We start from the raw sequence: 19,763 nt of genomic DNA, 5'->3' as shown, positions 1-19,763 counted from the left end.
CCCGCCGCGCGCTAAACGTGCAGAGAAACAAACAGGATCGTAAGGAATTATTTCCAGTCTTGAGTTTCGTACTTTTCTTGTCGCGTATTTCGCCTATCCCGCATCCATTCTCTCTGTCTCTCGATAGAATCTACATTGTAAGCAAGACCGCCCAACCGATATAATTAATTTAGTGATACGCGTTCAACTAATATCAACTTTGCAAACCTGTAAAGTTAGTCCGTAAGCATTTTCTGATAGTAATCTATGAGTATCGATTTGTTATAGAACGTTAAGACGACGAACAACTACAAAAAATCTATTATCTATGTTGCAACGTATGCAAATCGTGTATAAATATTCTATTAAATATGCGGTATATCTACGCGACGAAGAAAAACATCGTTCTTGATCCATTAAAACGTCTTTCTCTCTCTCTTGTGCTTCGTACCACTCGTTTCGCATTTGCTTTGATACGTTCTAATCTACGTAAAATAGTATTGTTCCGAAGAAAAAATGTAATAGAAACAATTGTAACATGCAAGCGATCAGGATACGTTCCCTCTCAACTTTCAACATGAAACGAGAAGTATTAATTTCACGGCTGGTGATACACGGTTCGATGCGAACGCGTGATTCTCGATAATTAATTCCTGCTTCTCGGCTGCTGGTCATTCGAGGACACATATCTAACGCGAGGCAACGCGATACGCGAAAGATCTTTCCGTTCATCGCGAATCGAAGCTAGGCCAATCGATCTACGAATTCGAATCCACCAAGGTTTCCCTTCTGACAGCCTAAAATAGAGAACCCCGCGTACGCTTCGACGGTTCGACGGACACGGTATGTAATCCAGCAGCTTCAGAATTCGAACGTACCAATTCGAACGGGTGTACCATTAGCTATCGATTGCTATTCCAGCTTTGCTATTAAGCCGGCCAAAACGAGTACGGGTTCCACGCGTACCTTTTCTGTCGCGCGTCTCAAACTTTACCGGGCGTCTTTCGTTTATAGTCTTGTCAATTAAACTGAGCAAGTTCAACCGTATCGGAGGTATCGGAATCGAGATGGCCGCGTAGAGCTAGTTAAACGGTGGAAAAGTACGTTGCTTGTAGAATGAAAAAGTGGAAAACGGGAAGTTTGCCGCGTGTAAACGAGGGATTAATTTACCCTGGATCGAGGGCAGGCAGCAAGAAGCAGGTATCGTTGGTCGATCTCTGGCTCGGCAGGCCGTTCCGCGCCACGCCGCGCCGGTTTCTTTCGCTCTCCGTCGTTCCCGCGGCTACGAGTCAATCACGGAATATACACGAACCTCGCGCATTGCCGTGGAACAGGCTGCGGCATACATTAATCACTGATGCTAATGGTATCATAGGCAGCATAGCTGTTTCGAACTCGCGCGCACCCTCGGACACACGCAAGCCTCTTGCATACAGCCTGCCAGAGAACCGGCGAACTCGAGGGAAAGAGGGACAGGACGATGCACGTAAAACGCGTGCATGCGCCGAACCGACCTCTACTCTCTTATCTTTACTTTCGTTCAACGTTTCTTTCTACATAGTACTTACATATGTACGTAGCAGGTTCCACGCACGGTACCGATTCGGTATCGAATCGTTTTGCAACATTTAAATTTTCTTTTCTTCCCTGAATCCGTGGCTCGCTCGTGCCTTCTTTTCGTACGTTTCACAATGAGTTTCTAGAATGCACGGATAAGAGATTGAAAGAGTAAAAGATGAAATGCGAAGAGCGGTAAAGATACGAAGGGGTGGATGAGTTTATGAAGAGGAAGAGTGGGGAGTACGGAATGGACAAGAGAAAGTCAGAAGGGCGCAATGGCCGCTCTCTCCCGAGGGGTGGAACGTTCTACGTTCCACGTTTCGAGGAGGCACGGGCAGAGATGGATGCGGAGGTGGTTGCGGAGGTGGTTGCGGAGGCGGCGGAGGTAGAGTTAGAAGTAGAGGGACGGGGACGAGCTGGTAGGGGGTTAGGTGGGAGGTATCAGGTAGGAGGTTGTAGGAGGTTGTATGAGAAGGTAGAGATGGAGGTGGAGGCGAACGAGAAGTGAAGAGAAGAGAAGGGACGGGGTTCGTCCTATCAATCACGGTATTATTATCGAGTCCGTGATTAGCAAGGCATGCTAACGATATCTCTGGCCGGAGGCAGAGGGCAACGCTAGGCCGTTGTGCTCTCGCGTATATGCGCGTGTATGTACGCATCGTTCGCCGAGTTGCTCCGTTCGATGGATCTGCGTACTCCCTACGTATTTCTCTTCCCTACATGTGTCGACCAGCCGGACCTCTGTGTTGTGTGCAGATCGGTGTTGGCCGCAATGCAACTGGAGTGGCCACCATGCGATTCCAGAGTAGTACCAGAGTGTACCGTGTATACGGTACCGCTGCTGCTGCTGTTGCTGATGCTGCTGCTGTTACTGCTACTGCTGCTGTTGATGGTACCGAACGATGGTGGTGGTGATTTCAACGACGATGGTGGAGATGGTCGATGAAGAGGGACGAAACGAGGGAGGAAAGGAGAAAGATGGGTAGATGGGTCGGGAAGCATAGGGGAAAGCAAATGGAGAAGGTGGAACGAGGAACGAGGAGGAGGCAAGCGCTGTTACTAGCTCCTGGATGCTGTCTACTGGCTGCTGACTACTATCCTCAGGCTGCTGTTCCTGCCGTTGCTGCTACTGGCTGTCTGCATATTCGTTTGCCTACCTACGTCCTATCCTTTGGCTGGCTGCTTCGCTGCTGACACTCTCTCGTCGACAACGTAGCCGGTTCCATCGTTTCCCTCGTCGTTACCGCTGCCAGCTGACTACCCGCTGGAGAATGTTTCGCAGAGGGGCCGGGTGCGGGGGAGGAGGAAGAAGGCGGAGATAGTTGTAGGTAGCCAGCAGGTTGATGGTACGTAGTACCTAGTCGACTGGTCAATTCGATGCGCGTGCATCGATTCAATGCTACCCTTGTCGCGAGCTTCCGAGTACCGGTATCGACTATCATCCACTTGGAATCTGAAAGCTCGATTCGAGCAGCCGTGAAAGGAGGAATCGAGTGGTAAGACGACTTGGAAAAGACCGGTATTTTCCGATGCCCGTGCAACTTGGATCGGATGGTTGATATGATAGAAAGGATAGGTTGTAGGGTTGCTTCGTGTATCGAAGAATATCGCATCGACGCTTGGTAGGCGGCAATTCGATAAAGGGAAAGGATCGATCGTCAAAATGGAGTGTGAAATCTATCATCGATGGGTGTAATGATCGTTGCTGGACGAATCCGTCGGTCGTTCGTTCGTTCGGTCGGTCGGTCGGTCGGTTGGTCGGTCGGTCCTATCTCTGGCGTGCGGCCGATATTCGGGTTATACGGATCGCTCGCAATGCGATTCGCGGCTAAACGCGTTACGGGGAACGTAATTTAGTCCCGGTTGCATAGCCCGTCGTGCACCGTGTTCGCGCGCATCCATGTGCAAGCTCACCAATGTGTTTTTCCCTGTACGTATACGCGCGACACCAATCTACCGCACGCTTGCTTCTCTCTTTCCTTCTCCCGCGTGTTCCGTGTTTCCATCCGTGTCTGTTCGGCTCTTCTCTGTTCGTTCGTCGACGCGTTTGTCTGTCTGTCTGTGCTGGTAATATTCGCGATGCAGGGAGTCACCGACAACGAATTCACGAGGGATGTAGGAACGCGGGACGGTGGGGTGCGACGGTAGATGACGGGGGACGGCGGTAGCGCGGCGGCAGGGTGGCGGAGGGTGTCGCACAGGCGGCAGGTAATGATATTTCGCGCCCATTATGAAATATTCGAAATGATTTGCCGGGATTGTGCATTTTGATTTGACGTACATCCGCGTAACAGCCGAAACTCTCGCGCTTGTATGCGATGCGCGACATCGCGTTAGAATGCCGATTCCTCGCTCGCTCGATCGTTTCATCGACCACCCTACTACGTCTCCTTTCCGTTTCCACTTATTTCAGTTCACGATCGCGATCGCGATCCGTTTTTCTCCTCTGCGTCTCCCGATCGCGAAACGATACTTTGAAAGTTCGATGAAATCCGTTGATACACGAGCCCCTGGAGCATCGTTAATGCCGTATTTGATATGCAATAACGAAGCAATAAATATTTAATAAAGTACCGAAACGTATAATTATAACGTGATTACGCGGCAATGCCCAAGTCGTAATAACGCTAATTTAAATCGTAATTTGGCGCAAAAACGATACACTCCCCGTTCTCGATGTATCCTTCTTCTTTTTTTTCAGTCTAAAAATTCAGTCGATATTTTCAATCGATAGATAGGATCGGTTGCTCGCGAATCGTGACAGAGTCGCAGGGATGAGTGAGAGGCGAAGCTTGTAAAGTGGTCGCGCGAAGCAACGAAAGTGGTGGTAATCGGAATTAGATGTTACTCGGGTCCGAAGGTGGAAAGAGACAGGGAAAGCGTTGGCAGGAGAAAGGGGACGGGACGGAGGCAAGAGGATAGATCGGAGGTAGTTGGTTTAAATTCTCTTCTGCTACCGCAAACATGCATAATGCAGCCAGGCGGCGCGTGTAAACGCGTGAACGCCGGCCGGTGCCAACCGCTAAATACAAAAATCCCCAACCACCTGTGAAGCACGCCGCATCGTCCGGCGGTGGTGGCGATGTGTGCTCGCTTAGCCGTACGTTCCACGTTCCAGTGTTTTTGTCGCGTCGGTGTGCGTGGCCGACCGGGCGCTCGCGCTGCTTACGCGTTTCCGTGTCTATTTCGCGCTACAAACCGTACATCCGTACATCCCGTACACCCGTACACCCGAGAGGAGTGTGTACGTTACCAAGTTAATTACAGCATAATTGCGGTCGACATTTTGTTGTTCGTCGTTCGTCGCAGTTGTCGACCGGTTGACCCGCGAATCCGATCGCTTTCAGATTTTCTCGTTGGAAAATTCTTGCGATATCACGCGCGCTTATCAGCATTGCTGCTCCTGCGCGTCGAACGCGTCGATTCGTTACACGAAATTATGTTCGTTCGTCAATTATTCCCGTCATTCGAAGCGTCCCGCTTGCTCGAGAGATTTTTTTTCCCGTTCACCCCCAACTACCAATCCCCCCCGCACCGCCGTCACCCCGTTACTTTTGCATCGAGAAAACCGCTTATAGGATTTTCCTTTGTCGCGGAACTGCGAAACCGCGAAACGCGAGCTTCGAGAGATCCTCGAGTCGCGATCGAACGAACGATCGAACGACTCGCCGCGTTGCGGTTCGAGGTCGGAGCACTCTTTGAGATGTTTCGAAATCGAGCAGATGCGAAACGATAAGAGACAAGACCGAGAATAACAGAGAGTAGGAGCAGAGAAGAAGGGGCAGGCAAGTAGAGAGAAAGCATAGGCAGGAAGATAATGGGAGAAAGGAGCGAAAGGGGGTGAGTGTAGAAAGAGGCGAGGTGTGGCGCGGTGCTGCGACGAGGAGACGCGAGGAGAGGCGAGAATAGCGGAGGCTCGTTGAGAGAAAGACGAGCAGAGATGGAAACGAGGAGGTGTAGATGGGCACAAAAGCACGAGATATTCAACCCTATCGGATCGTATATATCTGCTGCACCCTCCCACCCCATAAATTGATGCCAATGTACCTACGTGGCCCCGGCACGTTATACGTCTGAATATTACGCACACTCGGCCCTATGGACATCAGGGGTGGCAAGAGGTGGCAGCGGGTGGGACTAGGATAGCAGGGAACAGGAAGAGGAAGAGGAGGAGGGTAGGGTGAAGTAGGTGGGGGTGCGGTGCTCCGAAGGGCAGCCAAAGCGGCGAAGTACGGTAAGAGGGGTGTAGGCAGCCGCGTACCTACACGAGTCGCACACCATACCTCGGTTATACCGTATAGAAGACAATTAAGTAAATGAGCACGGGTTGCGCGCGCTATAGATACCTTCTATTATGTGTATTGATCTCTAGCACGGACTCCAGTTACACGTAATACGTGTTTTGTCATTTACGCGTTCGTACGTAGCTGCCTGCCGATCCTCGCTTTGCACGGGAGAGCGTGTGCAAGTGCGCGGAATAGATGTATATCGGGGCTACGCGGAGAAAAGAGAACCGTCGTGAATCGGATGAAATCGCGGGGAACCGACTGGAACGAGGGAACGGGGGAACGGGAACCGGATGCTACGTCGAGGCGTCATCAGCGTGCATCACGCACCACGCACCGTATACCATACACCTTGTTACGCATCGCGTTTCTGCCATTTCTACCTCCTGCCATTTCCGATCGAATATTCCTAATGAAACGTCTCCGTGTTGATTCGCAATGATATCCGATCGCGAGACGAATCATTGTTTTCGGCAAGGACCACGCGAATCGCGCATCCTTACCACATACTTCCTTTTCTATTTCACGCAGAAATAATTTGCGTCGAGCTACCGGATACACGCTCTCGCTAACATCGTCCTGTTCTTGGATACACTTTCCTTTTCGCGTTGTCCGTGACCGATCGGACTGTAAGTTAGTAAACGAAAAGCGTGCCGAAACGGTAGATACTTAGATATTTGGAAAAAGAATCGGTAGCATTAGCTTCTGTAGTGGATCGGGCGAGTGAATCGATGCATGTGTTGTGTACATAAGCTTGCGTAGTTCACCGGGAGCCGTCAACAGGAAACGGAAAGATAGTTATCCAACGAATAGGTAAAAACGGTGAGAGGGGCGGAGAGAGGCAACTACGTAGACGCCATAGTTATTTATTTTGCCGAGGCTGATTATAATATTACGCAAGTGGACGGTAGGTACATGGGAGGTTCTCGTAACGCGGATGTAAAGCGAGGTGAGACGAGGCGTCGGGCAACCGAGGCAGCTCGGCAAATCTTCGAACGGAGATACTGTATTTTATTTATTCATACGCTCCGTCCAGTGTTCGCTGAAAAGAGTGACACGTATTCGCGCGACGAGCACCTACTCGGTTCTTACAGGTTCGGGCACGAACCACCAGCTATCGTTTAACCGAGTAACGATACATTTACAATTTAAACGTTTGTCACTGACTCGGAACGGAATCACGCCGAAGCGAATTCGAGGGAAAGGTACGGGACGTAGAGGAGCAGGAAAAAGAGAATCCGCATCGCCACGTTTTCAAACACGTGAGAATTAAAAGGCATTATGCGTTCTAAGATTCGTCGCGAATCTCGTTTGTAATCGCGTTTAATCGTCGTCACGTTTTATTGGAAATATGCAAAGCGTTGCTCGATCGTTCCCAATATCTCGCAGGATACCGATCTGTCGCGAAACGATGTCGGGAGAGTGGAAACGACCGGCATCGCCGTCCCACATACGAAATAATTACAACAGCGTTTTTCCAACAACGCGGCCTATTCGGCTGATTCAACCGATACGCGCATAACAGAAGAATCAACTGCTCGCGCGTCGGAAATATCCTGCGGCAGGGTCGAACGTTTATGTAAATTTTCGCTGTTAGTCGAAGCGGAGCGACATGGCGCGAGCAAGAAACGCAACGGCGAGCTAATAACGGAAACGTAGCCTCGTAAAAAGGAGACTTAATTTATGCGTTCAACGGAGCACCGGTCTCGTCGATAGAAATTATTCGGAATGCGTGTGTCAATACGTATATCGTGGGAATTTGATACAGCAACTTTCCTCCCGCCTATCTTATTTAATTTGAACGTCGCGTCGCGTGGTAGATAAAGATATTATTCTGCTTCGTAAGGTCGATTTCTTTAATGACGGAAACGCAACGTCACGTGAAGATCTCGTTTAATTCGTCGATCGCATGGAATACCGGTTATAACGATAAAGACATTATCTATTGCTCTAGCAGTCGCGTAGACCGCGTGATGAGAGCGCTATCCGTGCACCGATTTCCTTCCGTGCCGTCTATCTACCTATCGTATACGAACGAAACGTATTCGCCTATACTATCGCGTATATTAGCGCGTACATAGTGGTATCGTGTACGGGATGCGCTTACGTAACCGACTGTAAAGACACGTGCATCGGACCAGTCTCTTCTCCTCGCAACCCGCTTATGCGCTATTTCGCATAACGATATATTATTTATATAAGCAGACCTGTCCCAGCAAATCGTTCCACTCTTGCAAATTACCGACAATATAAACCGCTAACGCGAATAATGGCCATCTCTCGAGCCGTTCGCGTCGAAATTTTCTCCAATATACCTACGTTTTTGTCTTTCGTTTTTGTTTTTTAAACTCGACTCGTTTCATCAGATCCCAACATTTTTGCTTGTTTCCCGAGAAAATGGACTGGTTATTGTCGCAAAAGGGGAAATCGAGAGCGTAGGAAGAGAGAGACGCTGCGAAGACGGTACATAGATAGTCGGTACGTTGGAGCGTATACTCGGTGGAACGATTCGCAAGCACATTCCCCCCGTGCACGAGCTGTCCCTGCCGGAAGTGCACGGCCTCGCGCGCCGTAACGTTATTTTCTGATTTCCCATTCATGGTCTACCGTTTAGTTTCGATTTGCCGCTTCGTTACGACGCCCGGAGATTTACACGATCAGATAGGATTGTTGCGGCCTAGCATCCCCTTCCACCCTCGCCAATCTCCTCGTCTTCTTTCCGTAGCCGGTAATGTTCTCTTCCTTTGCACGCTGGCTCGGTTCCTCTGGTACCTCGACCACCGCATCCACCGCATCTACCGCCCACCGTATACTCTGGAAACCACCGCAAACTTGCTATCTTTTATATAACAGTCTTTCGTCACTGCGTGCGATCTCCCTTGTTATCTCGCTTCGTAATCACCTTTTTCTCCACCGGCTCGACCGATCTTTCCTGCCAGATAATTTACTCGTCGCGTATTTTGCATTTCAAATATGTCTGCCGCGCGTCTCGACCACGACCACCATTCTTCTTACGTCCTTTACGAAAACGATCAATCTCGGTCGATCGTGCGATCTTTGAAAAAGTTGCGTTTTGCGTTTACGTTTCCGTTTGCGCGAAATCCGGTCGCGTTCCGGTAACGCGGAATGGAGATATTTCCATCAGACTCTGCTCCGCTAGAAAAGCTGGTGGAAGAATGAAACGTGTGGTCGGGAAGGTGAGGAGAACGAGAGAGAGTATAGGAAGAGCGGGAAGGACCGGTGAGAGGGTGAGGGAGGGGTAGAAAAAGAAAGAGTAAGATGGAGAGAGGAAAGCGAGCGAAAGAAAAAGGAGAAAAAGGTGGAGAGCGTGGCGCACCGTGCCCAGCGAGTAATAAGTTAGTAATAATATTTTCACAATATCTCTCCTGGATTGGATGTTATTTCATTATATTTTATTGCCTCTTACTATTACTCTTGCCGGTGCGCCAAGCCCCGCACTCTTTCCACCCCTGTTCGACCAACACTGCCGTTACTACCTACCACCGTCGCTCACTCGCTCGCTCGCTAGCTCCAGTCCCAGTCGCTCTGTTTTATTATCTGGATCCTCTCCGCGCCGCGGCGCGCCGGGACGCGCCGGGACGCGCCGGGGGAATTCGCTCGTGGAACTCATTATTGAGGGGTTTATTCTGCTGTAACCATTGCTACCCGTACCCCTTGTTTCTTTCCTCTAACTCTTGTCTTTCGTGCTCCTTTCTCCGATTCCGTTTCTCTTTTCTACCCAAAAACTTCCCTTCCTTTCCGTACCTTTCCACTTCCTCCTTTCTATTTTCTTCTTCTTCTATCGCACCGCGTAATTTTTCTTTTCTTTTTTTCTCTCCTTTCTTTTCGAAATAAACTCGATAAAACGATCGCCGCCCGTTTGTCTTCTTACCTGAGCACTGAAAACGAGAGCACAGCGATAAAAGTAGGATATGGGAAATCTTTTAAAAGCATCGTTATTCGACAGATAAATCGTGCTTTCGTTTCTGAACGGCCATTCGATTGCTGGCTCGCTCCGCTGTTTCCACGTTAATACGGCAAAGAGAATTCAAGGATGCAAATCGCATTCGCGAATAGGGGCCAGATTCTTGGATCGTTCCCTTCGAACGACCCTCGTAAAAGCCGTTATTGAATTCGTATCCAACGATGTTCGATCGTCGTACCTCTTCTTCTTGCCGTTTGCCGCGAGAAACTTTGGCGAACGCTCGACGCGAACAGGTCGCGGACCGATGTTGATGGTGTAACGCTTTGATGTTGCAGCAGGTCATCGAGGAGAAGCAGCTGTTCTAGCGGATGGACACGAAGGAGAGCAATGTACCTGTCGTGGAGGAAACGCGAGCTCCGCTATCAACGGTATCGACGACGCCCTAGGACACGTAATGTACAGGTAAGCAGTCGAGGTATCGCTCGTACGCTGCAATATCGAGGGAAAAAAATATTTCAATTCCACACAAGCTATTCGGTCGTCAGGAAATCAATGTGATCCTCCTCTCGGACATTGATAGCGTCGTTCACTAAACAAGAATTTGGTTTTCACGCGTCTCGCGTTTTTGCCTCGTAACGAAACTAAAGAAGAAAGACGATGTTATGATATACAAACTCAACGACTGAAATAGCACGCGTTGTCACCGAGAAATTGCAGCAAACGATCATAAAAGTATTACATCATAGGCTTGTAATGTCGTTCTTGCTCGTGCACGCACATGCATATTATACGCGTTATTGCCGCGGCACTGACGCAATTCCGATTTGTCACAGCCGACAGCGACGCGATCCACGCGCCTATTATCCTCAAACGTTCGTTCCGATTTGCGATTCACCATTCGCGATCGTTCGAGTTTCGTTTGTTGCAGCGTAACGCTGCTAGCTATGTTTGTTTTCTAATTTCGCGGAAATGTTTTTATACGCGCGACGTAACGAGCTTAGATTTTCCTAGAAGAAGAAAAGTTGAAAATATTGCCGGACCGTTCGCAGCGGATTATAATAAGCAAACGAATACGTCCGTCGGTCTAAGGAGGGGGCAGCGAGTAAACTTGGCATCGGAAGGGAACCGTCTGCTCGTATTAATATAAACTTGCCGTGACTAATACAACAATTTATCCAACGGCGAGCATTTAAATGGTTACGGGCTGCTCGTCCATCTACGTTCGTCCGACGAGGCCGAATCGAGCCGAGTCGAGCTGGCTCCGTCTCCGCGTTAACTCGCACGCGTTCAATTCGTTCCGCTGCTTTCGCGAATTAACTCTCTCGCCCACGTTTTCTTTGATCATCGACGTCTCTCTTTCTCTACTTTTTTTCCTTTTTCCACGCACGCGCTTCCCTTTAACTCGATTCGACCCAGTTTAATCGAATTTAATCTAGTTTAACTTTATCCGATCCAATTTAATCTAATCTTCGTCCTGCTATTTCCCTCCTTGACGAGCTATGATTTTATACCGTTTCTCCCTTTATTTTTTAACCAGTCAAAATTACATTTCCCTCCTTCTAAATGAATCGATTGTAAATAAATTTTTCTTTTGAATTTTTCAAAACTGAAAGATCGTGTTTCTTCAGATAGATTTACCGAGTCGAGGTTTGCGCGTCTCCCCTGCTTGTTTGACGTTGTATAAGTTATATACAATACATACATACGTATATGTATTCCCGTACGGATCGTTCCGGCAGTCGTGCACACACGCTGCTTCTCTCCTGCTTTCTCTTCCCCTACGTATGTTTACTTCCGTCTCTGTCGTTCCACGACCCTCATACGTTTAATTGTTATATTTATAAAAGGGGAGAACCGGCGTATACGGTATACACGTCGAAGGGATACGGGACGAAACGAAACGAGACGAGACGAAACGAGAGGAGAGGAGACGAGACGAGACGAGGCGCACTTTTTCGGACGAGAGACCTCGAGCAACCCCTCGGTTTTACGAATCGATATTAACCCGAAACGAATGTTACTCGATTTTCTCGCGCTTTCGATGCTGGCCAAGGGCAATCGTCCGTCAACGGTAAAAGTACCTCGCGAGTACGCTCGTTACCCTTGTACAGGCCAATTTCCTCCAATGCCTCCGATTTCGACTGTTCGACGACAGAACTTTTTATCCTCGGTTTCTGTTTGTTCAACCAGCCACAGTAACGATCTCGGTGTCGGGAAAAGATTTCAACTGTGCGTTAGAAAAAAGGAGATGACGTATAAACTAGAATGTTGCTAGGAGAGATAGATAGGGAGAGAGATGGCCGACGGAGAAGATGAGGGCGAGTTCGAAGAGCAGGATGGGTCGAATATTGGACAACTAATTACCTAATCACTCATTATCTATCACAGGCCCGGAGAACGGTAGATCGTTGCTACGTACGCAGCTAGAGGTTTGCTGGGTCGTAGAATAGGTTGCCCAGAGGGCCATTGTGATACGCGAAGCAGAATCATGCAGGATCGTATATTATCGACGAGAGAAGGGGTTGAGGGCGGCGGACCCTCGACCCTCAACACCCCCACAACCGTTCACCCAGTTAGTAACGGCGATACCGTTAGCCAGATGCGTCGTCGATGTTCGGTCGACGGTCGACGGTCGACGGCGTGTATCGCACTGATGATACTTACTTACCTCCTTCCGTGCCATCATCGTCGTTGGCATCGCCATTGCTATCCTGATGTTTCTAATACGAACGAAATGATTAACGTTTCTCAGGGCACCGAGTACTCGTTATTAAACGACATAACGAGCTAAGATTTATCAATATACCATGCGATTCTGTCTACCAAGAACGCTTTCTCTCGAATCTATTTTCATGATAGTTGAATCGAGTATGAGAACGACCGTTTCGAAACACAGGCGCGTTTCAGAAATAGATAAACTTGCCATTCGAATCACGTTTTCCCTATTTTAATCGCGTCGCTAAAGTATGAGTGGCGAGGCTCGAACGAGCCCCCGGTGTCTCTTAAAGCTTCAATTTTTCAGCAATCCGCGAATCGTTTCTATCTCGCGTCGCCTCCGTTTCTTTGTCTTTGTCTTTGATCGAACTGTTGGAAATACGCTAAATTCGCGAAATTCGCGAGCAAAATAAAAAATCAAACAGTTTCCCGATTAGCTATTGATTATCCTGAATAATTAGGAATCCTTGCTGGTTACTCCTCTACGATGATCGTGCTCCAACGGACTCGCGGATCTTTCTGTTTCCTATACACAGCCAAATATCAGTCGATGCTTCTGTCAAATGCCAGTCCAACGTCATTAACCTGCTTTACTCTTTTCACTCGCCTTGGATCCGTCCTGCCTATCGATCCTTTCTAGTCAAATACCTACGACTTATTCTCGGTAATTGTATTCGTAAGCGTAGGGTCGACGAAACGGCGAGCAGACGAAAAGTAAACACGGTGCGGCTCGAGAAGGACGCGATTTAAGGTTCCGAGCGGAACAAAGCCACTGTTTAGGCAGTTACCTCTCGGTTCTCAACCGTTTTGAACCACGGATCTTGTATCTCTCGACGTATTAATCGAACGGAGTCTCGTTTTCAACGAGGAAGGTACCTCGTCACTCGTCCATCACATCGAAAACAAATCTATTCGCTGTATGTAAAAATGATGACAAGAAGAAGGAAATAATATATTAAAGAAATAGAAGAAAGAAGGTGGCCGATGGGAGAGGAAAAGGGAGTAAGCGCGAATAGAACGCGGACAGTCGAGCGATCGGAAATAAGTGGTACGATCGGGCTTTCGAGCTTTCTAGTAGCGCGTTTCACTCCGACACGGGGATGACAGCTGTTGAATAATAGAAGGAGCCACGTCGAGGTTAGATATTCTTACGATCACCGAGAACCCTTTCCTTCCAACGATACACAGCTAAATCCTCAATAATTCAACCTTTGGCTCGAGCATTTTCCCCGTTTCCGACTGCATACAACTATATAGGTAGATGCACTGTTAAACTCATGCGCGTCCTTGATTACAACGAACTGATTCGCACGTTTTAAATCAGCCCAAGAATGCTTCCGTGTTTTGCGATTAATATTCGAAAATTTACTCCGAATCGCAGCGAATCGTTCTCGGTAGGAAGGGATTAACGAGATCGGCAGACATTTTAAAAGGACAGAGCACCGTCGTCGAGTGGTGTCTCCCTTCAATTATTCAGGCGCAATTAACACGTCAATAGGTCCGTTGCAGCTGGCTGCCGGAGCCGGGCCGTCTTCTGCCAAATATGTACGTACGTTCGTGAAATGGCACGGACAACCGACTAACTTCTCTTACTTCTTTTCCTTATCACTCTTCCTCTTCCGTTTTCTCTTCGCGAAGCTTCTCTTGGCCGAGCAAAACTCGTCACGGAAGGAAAAATTGATAGAAATAATTAATAGTGAAATTTCGATGCTTTCGCGAGGCTTTGAGCTTGCGACGAACAAACGGGAAACACGAGAGAAAAAGCCGGCCGACTTGCATCGATAAGCCTGGTCGCAGCCGTTTAGGTAACTGTAGGTAGGTACATGTATGTACAATACGCGTACCTAACGAACGTAGACGCGTAGGTAGGTATAGTAGTGTATCGGTGGAGGTATAGAGAATGGCGCAGAAGGGAAGGAGGAGAGAAGCGAGACGGGGGATGAAATGCGGGGTCGCAAGTCGGTATTGTCGTCGGTTACAAATCAAATACCCGATATCATTGTTTGGTACAAGCCAGTATGGTTTGGTACAACCCAACCACCCACCCACTCCCCTTTTATGCCACCCCTTTCTGCAACGTTAACCTCGCCCGCAACCTGCCACCCTACCGCGCGACTACGACTAATAACTGCCACCAGAACGTTCTCCCTCTTTCCCCTTTCGTCTCTCTCGCGTAGGGCCAAGTATCGCATTGCTAACTTAGTGTTTTTCTCGTCCCTTTCCCCGAATATCGGTAAAACGCGCAGATAAGATGAGTTTCAGATTTGAGAACGCGTTTGTTACGGACATTGTTAATCGTAAAATCGGGTGACAGCAGTTGATCGGGAATGTTCGTTACGGCTCGGTCGACGAGTCTAATATTCGTATCTCGGCGAGGGATTCGAAATATTCAATCCTGGGCTAGCTTTCCTAGTCGAAGAACGAAAGTAACGAAACCAAAAGCTGGGAGAGAAAGAGAGAAAGAGTGCGGGAGGCGCGAACGCGGATAGAGTGTAAGGGGTAGAAGGGTATAAGGGGTGACGAAGGTAAAGGGCGAGAGAGAGAGAGAAAGAGAGAGAGCGAGAGAAATAGGCGAAGGTAGCGGTGGGTGAGGAGGTGGAGAGGAGGAGGAAGGGGCGAAGCTCGGCTAGGCACCGCAGGGGTAGGCGATTAATGATTCAGGGGCAGAATTTCGCGATGCTGAAATATTAAGCACATAACTCTCTCTCTCTTTCTCCCTTCACCCCCTTATTCACCCTTCTTCTCGTTCTATCATTTTCCCCTTGCTCGTTCTTCCTACAAGCTGCCGTCCCCTCTGCCAGCCACCCCTCTTTCTCTTCGTTATACCCCCTCGTGTTTCCATCTTCCTTTCTTCTATTCCTCCCTCTTTCTCTCGCTTTGGTACCTTCTCGCGTTCCGCTTCTCTTTCTTGCTCTCTCGGCTACGGCGCGGTGCGGCACACCGTGTATACGCACAGTCCTTTCGCGTTGCACGCGCGTACACGCTCGTACTCGTATTCGCGTATACCACGCACTGATGTTCCTTCTCTCACTCGGTAGCGCGCTTAGCCACACTGCAGGAGCATCATCAATATTTCTCTTTGCTCATTGTTCTTGTACAATACGTACAAGGTTGCTTTGCCGTCCCTGTAATTCCGGGAGGAACGGCCAGAGTCCGACCAGGTAACGATTACTCTGAAAATGACTAATTTCTGAGCAAGCGAGTGCACGCGTCGCATTGCAACGCTCTTCCTTCGACAGCTATCTTTCTTTGAAAATTTTCATCTGCTCGAAGAAGAATCGATCTTCGAAAGGGGAAAATTGCCTTTTCGCTGATAAAGACGATAGAAGTCGAAGCGTTTTCAGGGGAATCGTGTAAAGGATTTCAGCCGACGCGACAGCCGTAGCGTGGAATAAAAACGTGGAAATTCCAACACCGATGCTTTACGGTTTTATTTCGTTGCACGGTACGGCCTGGCTCGACCGTTTCCGTCCGCTTTTCTCATCTCGTATTTTTTCATAACCAGCCGCCGAGAGCGCGTGTCGTCGTCGTCGGGAAAGTACTGTCGGCCGAATCGCGACTTCCTTTCGAAACACCGAATCGCGTCGAGCTTTCAATGGAGATACGTCGAAAGCGAATTAATTGCAATGGACCACCCTTCCTTCTTTGTTTTCTCATTACGAACGAATCAAAGTCGAACTTGTTCGAGGCCTCTTGACTGGCGAACAGCGACGTTCGAAATTTTTCCATTTCGCCAGAACGCGCGGGGCGTTAGTATACTGTTTGCAGTTAAACAATATTACGTAGTAAAATTTATGGCCTTACCCCCTTGGCGAAGCGGAGCTCGAGCTGGCCTCGCAAGCGCACCCTTACAATACGCCAGCTCGCAACCTACACGGCTGAAAGTATCAACGATATGAGAAATACGAGCGTTATGGCTACTGCCACCCTTGCGTTACCGGCTTGCCACGATCCACGGCTTAACGGATATTACCCTAAACCTGGCCCCGCCTTTCCTTCCCGCCGATTTCTTTTTTTTCCTTTCCGTCTTTTCTATCTATAAAAAAATTGTTGCATTCTCGAAAACGTTTTTTTTCGCGAACTTTATCGAGCAATCAAGTATCTATCCGGTCTTTTAGAAACCGATTCGTAGGCCCTCTAGTCTTTTTCGTGGAGCTTGCTCGTCAAAATCGTAGGAATCGATTCTGCGAGGAAGAAGTAAAGATCCTTGGCGTTGGCGCGTTATGGCGATTGCGAAGGAAGAGATTGGAAGCGATCGAGCGATTCGCGCGAGGAGGGAAAATCAGCAGGGGGGTTGAAACTCGCTAGTTCGAAAATTCGCGTTAATAGCCATTTAGGAGTGTCTGCTGGAGTCGGAGGGACAGACGCGAACCGTCTCTTTGTGCCCTTAATTTCATTAGGACGGCCATCTCTCCTTTCTACCGGCGGAACAGTAACTCCGTTATCGGGAAGCACGACTACCTAAATACGACCGTTAGGTAATATTCTTGCTTGTCTCGAGAAAACGGCGGCATCCTGCGAGGCGGCGCTCGTTGTCGTTAAATAATCGTTTCCTCCCTCGTGATCCAATTACGCCGGCCGGTTGCTCGCCAACCCTTACGGAGACGGACGTTGCTCTTCGATTTTTTTCAAACTTTCCGCGCGATACGCGACTTTGGCCTCGATCTGCTAAACCACCCGACCGACAGAGTTACCGCTGTTACTTCGTTGAACTCACTAGTTTCAAAGAATCCCGAACGAACGGACGATCGAACGAGCGAAATCGAACCGAAATCGAATGGACGAATTTCTCGATCGCACCTAATAACAGCTGGTCGACGACCGACCTAATTGTACCAACGCGATCGACTGATTTCTCTCGACGAAACGCAGTCATTTGAACGTGTATGACAGCTATTATTCGTCGAATCCTAGATGTTGTAGGAAAACCGGTAGAATCGGCCAGTTTCGTTTCGAACATCCCCATGTTTCGCCATCCACTCGTTTAAGTCTCGGAAAACGCATCACGAAAAACAGCGTCGTTCGGGAATTTCATGATTTCCGGATAATTTCTCGACTTGAAACGTCTGAATCGGAACGAACGTACGTAGTTATCGGTGGTCAATATCGTCATTGCACCGCGAAAGTTAGGCATCGGTACCGAATACTCTTATCGACGTTGATGCGGCAAGGAACCGCACCGCGAAAAAAGACGAAATAGATTCGCTTAGAAGAAAAGAGAAGAAAGAACGAAAGCAGGAAGGAAGGAAAGAAGGAAGGAAGGAAGGAAAGAAGAAAATGGGTAGAAGAGAAAACGGAGCAAGGTAAGAGAGGAGACGGCGCGAAAGGAACGCGAACGCGAGGAACGATCACCACCACCTCCATCACCACCAACCACCACCACCAGCACCACCACTACCACCATCATCATCAGCAGCAGCAGCAACAGCAGCGGCAGTAGCACGAGCACCAACGGCAGTAAGCAGCAGCAACAACGAGATGCGGTGACCTCCTCTCGTGGTGATCGGTGGATCGGAGTTTCGGGAGGCCGATCGGTGGTGGGCCTGCTCTCCGATCTGCCGCCGAGAGAAATTCTCTTCTTCTCGGGGAGAGAAGCGAGAAGCGAGAAGCCGATCGGTCGAGGGAGAAAGAAGGAGAGGCGGTATGAGGCGGTCTCCGGGGGCGGCGCCTGTCGGCGCGTCCGATCGGAAGGTGAGCCTCCCGATTGGCCGATGCGACGGCGGTGCGAGGGGAACGCGAGGAAGCGCGAGGCTACGTTGGTTCCTCCACCCGCACCCGTTCTCTTCGCGATCGTTTTTCTCTGTTCCACCCTCCTTCGTTCTCTTCCTCGCACCCATCCGTTCACCTTCTCCGTCCCTCTTTCCACTCGCGGACTCGCCGGTTCTTTGTTTCGCCGCCAGTCGTCTCTGTCGCTCGAGCGAGCCGCCTTGGCCGTTATCTCTCTTCGTCGCACCCACGCGTCAGTCTCCCCGCGGACACCGCACGCTTCGCGTCTCTCGTTTCTCGTCTCTCGTCTCTCGTCGTTCGTCGTTCGTTTCGGCCGTCGAGTCGGCGCTAGCACCGCGGACCGCGGCAAACACACGGTATCGGCGCTCGACCGCCTCACGGACCTCTCGGTTGCCGCTCGCGCTCCAACGAACCGTCGCCGCGGCAAGCCTCTCAGTTGCGACGCGCTCGTCACCGGGTGCAGATCGTGTGCTGCTCGTCGTCCCCGTCATCGTTGTCCCATCGGTCTGTCGAACACGCGCGTTCCCTCCCCGTACCCAGACGGATCTCTACACACTGATCGAGAAACACGCGTTCGCATGCTCGCGCTATTGCTCCTGCCGGTGCTGGTGTTGATTGGTGCTCTGGTGTTTGGTGTTTCCGATGGTGATCTCCGATATTACGATCGGTGGCTGCTGCAGTTGAGAACTACGACGCTCGGTTAGAAGAGCGAAACGAGGACTGATTGTGAGAAACACGAAAGGGAGGGAAAGAAGACGAGACGTTTGAACGGGGCTAATTGTAAGAATCGGGTTTCGGTGGTGGCGCGCGCGCGGGAAATCCCGTTCGTTCGTTTCGCTCCATTTTCGAAAGTGGCGCGCTACCCTCCGATCGTTCCGGTCCGCCCGATCGGAGTATTCGTTTCGAAGATGTGGCGTACCAAAAGACGCGATCGACGAACCCGTTAAAGAGAGGAATCGTCGTTAACCAGATTGCGTAGCACGAGGTCGAGGTCACGCGAATCGAGAAGAAGAGACAAAAGGAAAAGGGGTAAAAGGATGCTACGGAGCATCATTTGATCAAGGTTGTCGGGGTAAAAAAGTATCGTCGAGGGGGCGCAGGTTTAACGAATCGACGCGCGTTGCCACGAGGAGAAGCAGAAGGTGGTGGTGGTGGAGGAGGAAGAGGAGGCGCGTGGAGAAACGCGTCGTTGGTGCTGCGTGTTTCGAGGTTCGCGCGTCGCTGTGTACGTGTGTGTTCCAGATGCGGTCTGGCCGTTGATTGGTTCGCGACCGATCGGTAAAGCGAGTGCTCGGCTGGTCGACGCATTCGCGAGAAGATTTGGTCGATCGAAAAACGGAGCAAAGAACGGCAACGGACGAGGAAGGCGTGAAGGAGCGCGCCAAAAGCGAGCAGGCGGAGGGGGAGGAGGGGGAGGAAGAGGAGGAGGAGGAGGAGGAGGTGGTGGTGGAGGAGGCGGTGGCGGAGGAGGAGGAGGTTGTGGCGAACGAAAGAAAGGTTAAGAAAACGAGAAAACTGGAGGAACGGAAACGCAAGTACGAATACGAGGTGAAAGAAGAAGCGGAAGCGGA

General features: G+C 49.8%; 1 long non-coding RNA gene across 1 annotated transcript in view; it reads left to right on the top strand.

The window, feature by feature from the left end:
- LOC117607612 (uncharacterized) overlaps nt 1-19,617 on the top strand; it is a 41,449-nt gene extending 21,832 nt beyond the window's left edge. Inside the window, exons 3-4 of the long non-coding RNA XR_013062784.1 lie at nt 10,089-10,212; nt 19,435-19,617. This is a non-coding gene — a long non-coding RNA (uncharacterized LOC117607612). The remainder of the gene's footprint in view (nt 1-10,088; nt 10,213-19,434) is intronic.
- The last annotated feature ends 146 nt before the right edge of the window (nt 19,618-19,763 follow it).

This window comes from Osmia lignaria, chromosome 9 (assembly GCF_051020975.1).
Source record: "Osmia lignaria lignaria isolate PbOS001 chromosome 9, iyOsmLign1, whole genome shotgun sequence".
NCBI classification, from domain to species: Eukaryota; Metazoa; Arthropoda; class Insecta; order Hymenoptera; family Megachilidae; genus Osmia; species Osmia lignaria.
Note: the sequence above shows the minus strand (reverse complement) of the source record. Positions and strands in the feature narration are given on the sequence as shown.